Below are 6,182 nucleotides of genomic sequence, written 5' to 3' on the forward strand. Positions count from 1 at the left end.
GGCTGGAGTGTAGGATCCCAGCTAGATGGAGGTCAGGCAGCAGTCCTCAGATGTAGACCAGGGAGACAGAGAACAATGCCTTGGATTCCAAGATCAGGGATTGACTAGGGAGTTAAGTGATGCCAGAGGGAATCTCCTCCAGTTCCTAGAAGGGCAAGTCAACAAAAACAACACATTGATTTACTTCATCTGAGTATACCCACAAATTCTAATGTCATCATTGACTATATGCAGGAAAGGGGTTGCCAAATCTCAAATAGTGCTGTGCTGAGGAGCGCTTGTGGTGCCAGTGGCTTCAGTTCTGATGGGCAGTCTTCTTCATGTCAGTCTTCATATCAGCCAGCATTGTTCTCAGGATCAGTAAGGAGTGTGTGCCTCCATTTTTGTGATTATCCGCAAGGTAGATCCTCATCCACCTTTGGCATTATTCATTTCATACTCCTGCTGTAACAAATGACCACAAACTCAGTGACTTAAAACAACGTGAATTTATTATCTCACAGATCTGGAGGATCAGAAGTCAAAAATAGGTCTCATTGGATGTTGGGAAGGTTGCGTTCCTTCTGGAGGCTCTCGGAGAGAATCCCTTTCCTTGCCCTTTCCAGCTTCTAGAGGTAGCCTGCACTCCTTGGTTCATGGCTCCTTCCTCCATCTTCAAAGGTGGCAGCCTAGCATCTTCCAGTGTCTCCCTAGCTCTGACCATCCTGCCTCTTTCTTATAAGGACCCTTGTGATTGCATGGGATCCCACTCCTCTTCCAGATAATCCAGAGTAATCACTTCTTCTCAATATCCCTAATTTAATCATACCTGCAAAGTCCCTTCTGCCATGTGAAGAAATCTATTCACAAGTTTCAAGGATTAGATGTGGAAATCTTTGGAGCGCCACTAAGCAGCCCACCACAGCTGTGATGTTGAACTTTAAGCCTCCAGACAGCTTTGGCTGTTTGTCATACGCATATATCATCTCTATAGTGCTTCCATCAGTCTGTTCCAGATTTTATAAGCACCTGCCTGGGTATCTGCAGGATGAGAACTGCATACCCTGGATGTGTTAGCTCTCCTTGTGGAGGAGGATGGGGCTGGAAGGTATGTGCTGTTGCCCGAGTGAGGTGGGCTTCTGTAAGAGCTGGTGCGTGTGGTAGAGGCCCAGCTCAACCAGAGACCCCTTCCTGACTACTGCATTTTCCTCCATGAAGGGAAGAATTTCTAAGCAATCTCTGATCACTAGCTACAACCATACAAATCTGCTATACCTAAGCAGATTTCATGGAAAAGCAAATGGAACAGATAAGTTTCTCTGGAAAAACTCTCATACCTGTGCCCCAGAAAAAATACATGAGAATATTCATTACAGTCTTGTTTCTAATGGTGAAAAACTGCAAACAACTAAAATTTCCTTCAGTAGCAGAATGGATCAAATATTGACATACCCTACAGTGATCAGCCTGAATAACTTACAAGTATGTATATTGATATGGAAAAATGTTAAAAATATAATGTTAAATGAAAAAAATCCCAAGTTAGACAATTATGTTGTTTATATAAATAGCAGTTAAAAGTGTAAAAACATGCTTGGGATGGAAACACTCCAGCTTCAGAATAGTGGGTTCGTCTGGATGGGAGGGAGGGTACAGCATTGGATAAGGCCAGTTAAGGAAAGCAAAGGTGAAATTGGTAAATTTCACCTCTTCAACAAAAAAACTGAAGTGAATACGGCAAAATGAAAATATTTGTTACAGCTGAGTGGTAGGGACTATGTGTTTATTATATCATTCTCTATACTCTTCTGTATGATTTTGAAATATTTAATAATAAAGCAATAATTGATTAAATCTCTAAACATAAGACATAGTGTAGTTGTTTGGATTATTTTTAAAAACAACTTTTTAAAAAATAATATAATGTTAAAAAGAAATTCGAATTAGTCTCATTATGGAGTTAAACTACATATTGAGCCAATGAACGATTTATAGTTTTTCAACACTGTGCTCTGACTTAAAAATTGGTTGGCGCTCAAACTTCAACTCTTCAATTATTACATAATTCTTCATTAGCCTACTTGTCTTTATGAACAGCAGGGTAAAGTCATTGTTCCAGAATTTTTTTCCCCAGGGACTTATGGAACAGACATTCATTTTCTCTATGGAACTAGACGGAAACTTAAGCTAGGTAAAATTTTTATAATGAGTACAGAATCCTCTCTTCACTATGATGATATCGAATATGACTTTATCCCAACAATGATATGAGAACCTACCTTCAACAGTTCTACATTTCTGCCTTCTACACAACATTACAGACAAGTTTAAAAGTCACTGCCGTGTAGACGTTTAATCCGATCCTCCTGCCTGTTCTTCTCTGGTCACCTAGTACTTTGTACGGTCTTTCCTCTGCAAGTCTTATGTTGTACTATTTCTCCAGTCTTCCCAAATTGCAAGGAGGAGTTGCTGACCCTCTGCAGGGAAGGAGATTTTCCAGTTGAAAACCAAGATTTTAAAGAGTTGAGGGAGCGGAGTCAGAAGTGAACACATAAAGGCTCTTATACAATTTTTTTTTTTGTTCACTAAGTAAGAGCAGTACAGATAATACATTCAGGGCTACAGCAAGGCTGTACAGCTCCTCTGTGCAAAATTTGAAATGCATCTCTTTCTCTGGGTGGACACAGCCTTAATTAGCCAGGTGCTCTTGTGCAGGGCACAACCTGCCCAACCATACGTGGCAGCTCTGAGAGGGATTATCCATAGCATTTTGCACATCTTAATATAGTAATATGGATATGCTACAAACAATTTAAATGTGCAACCCCTTGCTTGATAGAAACCTTTTAGGGTCTCTCTGCTTCACGGTTGCAACAGTATGCATGCACATTTGTTTGGCTCTGCTGAGATAGCATGTACAGTAACAGGCATTTTTCTTCCTCTGAGTCTGCGTGTCCATTCAAATGGTCTGTGAGTCAGGACTGTTGAGTCATTTCTCACACTCACCCATGGTTCCAAATATGATGCCCCCAACAGGGCCTGGGGAGGGATAGTGGGAGCATGATGGAGGGATGCTCAGGGCAGTAATCCATATGGGGCTTAAGCAGCAGAGGACTACAGCAGTCCAATGGTAAATTGGTTCTGCTGACAGACAGCACCCTTGAGCAGGAATAAAATAACTTGAGTGCCAAGCTACATCTCCTAAATATTTTTGCAATGCCCACATGCAGTCTCACCAGTCAGCTGAAAGTCAGCAGTCCCAGGCAACTGGAATTCTGAAACCAAGTAAAGCCTGGCACAGGGACCTTCCTGTGGATGGAATAAATCATGGATTTCTTTTACTATTTAATACCCCTCCCAATAATTGGCTAAGATTAGAAAATTCCAAAAGGAAAGAGCTACAAGAAAAGCTGGAAATGTTTTCTTGAATTTTTTCAGACCACTGACTGTTTCAATCAGAATCGAATTAGCGTTTCCACATGCACTTTTAAAATACTTGTATAATTTTGAAGCAATCACACAGAAGAATTGCAAGTACAACACAGAAAACATTTTTACCTCTGAGACTTCTCTTTTCCCCTTTGTAATTAATAAGTATTTTGAGAGGGGAGAAACTCTGAAACTATGTAAGTATCTTGTACCTCATTGAACTTAGACGTCATTGATTGTTTTGTCAATACGAATAGGGGCTCACGTGTTTGGGTAATAATCAACTACTATCATAATTTATCTTGATAAGTTGTCCTTGTTTTGGCCCCCATTCATGCTGGCTTCTGTGTCTTTTTGGCATGTCTGCTCACTCTTTGAGTGCTTCTTGCTTTCTGGCCTAAGATGCTCCAGATTCATCTTTACTTCCCCTGCCCCAGTGTAGAGTTGGCCATTTCCTCAAGGAGCCCTGGTTCCTTTTAGTGGAGAACGGTGTTTAGGAGTCAAGATCTGGGTGCTAGGTGTGCTCATTGCTATTGGTGTGATATTGCTCCCAGGCCTTTTTAGTGGATGGATTCTCTCGATGTATGTGTGTATATAAACACATCTCTACCTATGTTTATTGAAAACCATGACTTTACACCAATACCTCCAATTCCAATCTGTCACCACAGGCTTCATTCATTCCTTTCACTATGTGTACCTCTCTTCTCCATGAGAAGCCTGGCTCCATTATCTTTACTTTATTTACTCCTTTGCTCAACCCTCCTGTATGTAACCAATCTACCATCTCTGCCGCCACCTCTTCCCCGACCAGATGCCCTCCTTACTCCTAGAGTGCTGACTCCCCTTGCCAGGCTGCCTTTCCACAAAGACGTCCTCTCACCCTTGCCCCCACACCCCACTTGGCACCTCCCCTGTGGGGACACCCTCCTTTTCATGCTAGAGCTCTGACGTTCCCCACTGGGCTGTCCCCATGTGTGAACACTGTGTTCTCCTTGCTGAGCTCTGACACCTTGCTCAGGGCCATCAAGACTCTTTCCTTTGCTGGTGCAGAAGCCTACCTTGCTCTGCCTCACCTGATAGCTTTAGGACTGAATTGTTTGAGAAGGAAAGCGGGAGAAGGAGGAGGAGTAGCGTCAGGAGGAGGAGGAAGACGAGTTACATGCACTTTTAAGAATAAAAAGCCTCTAACCCTAACCTTACTAAATACATGTTGAGCCATTTTTAAAAATAGCATTGATTTGTTGACGACGTGCTCCACTCTTGGCCTTCCCGGGGCACGTTGTGTCTCTGCTCAGCCCTGGCTGTCAAGCCCTCTTATGTATGTCTTAGTTCCTTCCTTCTGTACAATCCCAGAGTACAATCGTAAGGAAGTAGGTTTCTCTCAGCTTCCTTTATCTTCCTAAGACCTCATTGCAGAAATGCTCTATGATTTACCTTCATTTTCTATTTTCAACTATCCCACTTCCACCCCATTCTTCCTTTGCTAAATATGCCTATCAAGAATGACTTGGGTTTACTGGAATCAAAATTCTCAGGCTTGACAAAGAGACGTATAGCAGTAAAGGTTTATTACTAGAATCTGTTTATCAGGAACTTGTGACTGAATTTCTATACATGTTTATTCCTGAGTCTGGAGCTTTTTTTCCCATAATTATTTTTGTTTTTTAAGACTTGGCATTACACCTGGCACGTAATAGGCAATCAGTGTATGTTTGTGGGACTGTAACAAGTGATCTTGACTGATATTATACGCCACGAAGTTTGAACACCTGATGAGCTGAAACTGGAAAAACTGTCATTTGCACTCTCCTGACTTTTGATTTATTGAGTTGGTTGTTTCTTTGTTCTGGGGAACTAGTCACGACAGGCCCTAGTAATGAAAGGTGGAGCAAAGACCCTCTTCTGGAATGGAGATGTGGGAGCTAAATGATTTGTCTGATTATGTACACAAGGGCCGTTGCTACAGGCAGAGATGTCTTACTGCCCATTGTCTTTGCTTTAGTGGGGTTGTTCTAGGTCCAGATCCAGGCCATGGTGTTGTGTGTGTCACTGCTCCAAATATTGGAACAATGTGTGTTCTTGATCCCATGTCAGGAGCAGAGACCCTAAAGAGTCTGGGAACACACACTGGCCACAATCTTCTCTTTCTTTATGCTGGAGCAGAGACGGGGCCCAGGAACTTTGCTTGGAGCAAAAGGAGCTGGATGGGATTGTGGTTGACCTCCCATGGTGTTATTAAAGATTGAATAACCCACTTGGCAAAGTATTGATATAGAAATATGTTCTGACGTCTTTCGGGGCTAAAGAACAATACTACAGTCCTGGGGGCAGAGGCTGAGTTTCCCCTGAGAGGAATGGACAGTCTGACCACCAGTTGTCCCGGAAAGAGGTCAGTCCTGGGAAGGTGGTGGGAGCAGAGAGGTGGGTCTTAGCAGAGGCAGGGGAAAGATGTCCTCTTTTCCCCAAGGCCTCAGGTCAATTAGACCTGGATGCTGACAAGTGGAGGTGTTCAGAAACCTCCCGTGGTGGTGGGTGTGCTTGGCCACGAGACCTAAAGGCAGATTGGAGGGACCCAGAACAAGTTATGTCATTTTAATCTATTCTGTATGTTGTACTTTTCCATGATTTTTGAAATACACACACACACACACACACACACACACACACACAACTCAAGTCATCTAGACTGGGAAAAAAAAACCCCTGGAGCTCTGTGTAGATTTCATCATCTGTAAAATGGGGGAAAATAGGGCATACCACATAGGGTTACT

Source organism: Ceratotherium simum, chromosome 18 (assembly GCF_057802395.1).
Source record: "Ceratotherium simum simum isolate JZ-2026a chromosome 18, ASM5780239v1, whole genome shotgun sequence".
NCBI classification, from domain to species: domain Eukaryota; kingdom Metazoa; phylum Chordata; class Mammalia; order Perissodactyla; family Rhinocerotidae; genus Ceratotherium; species Ceratotherium simum.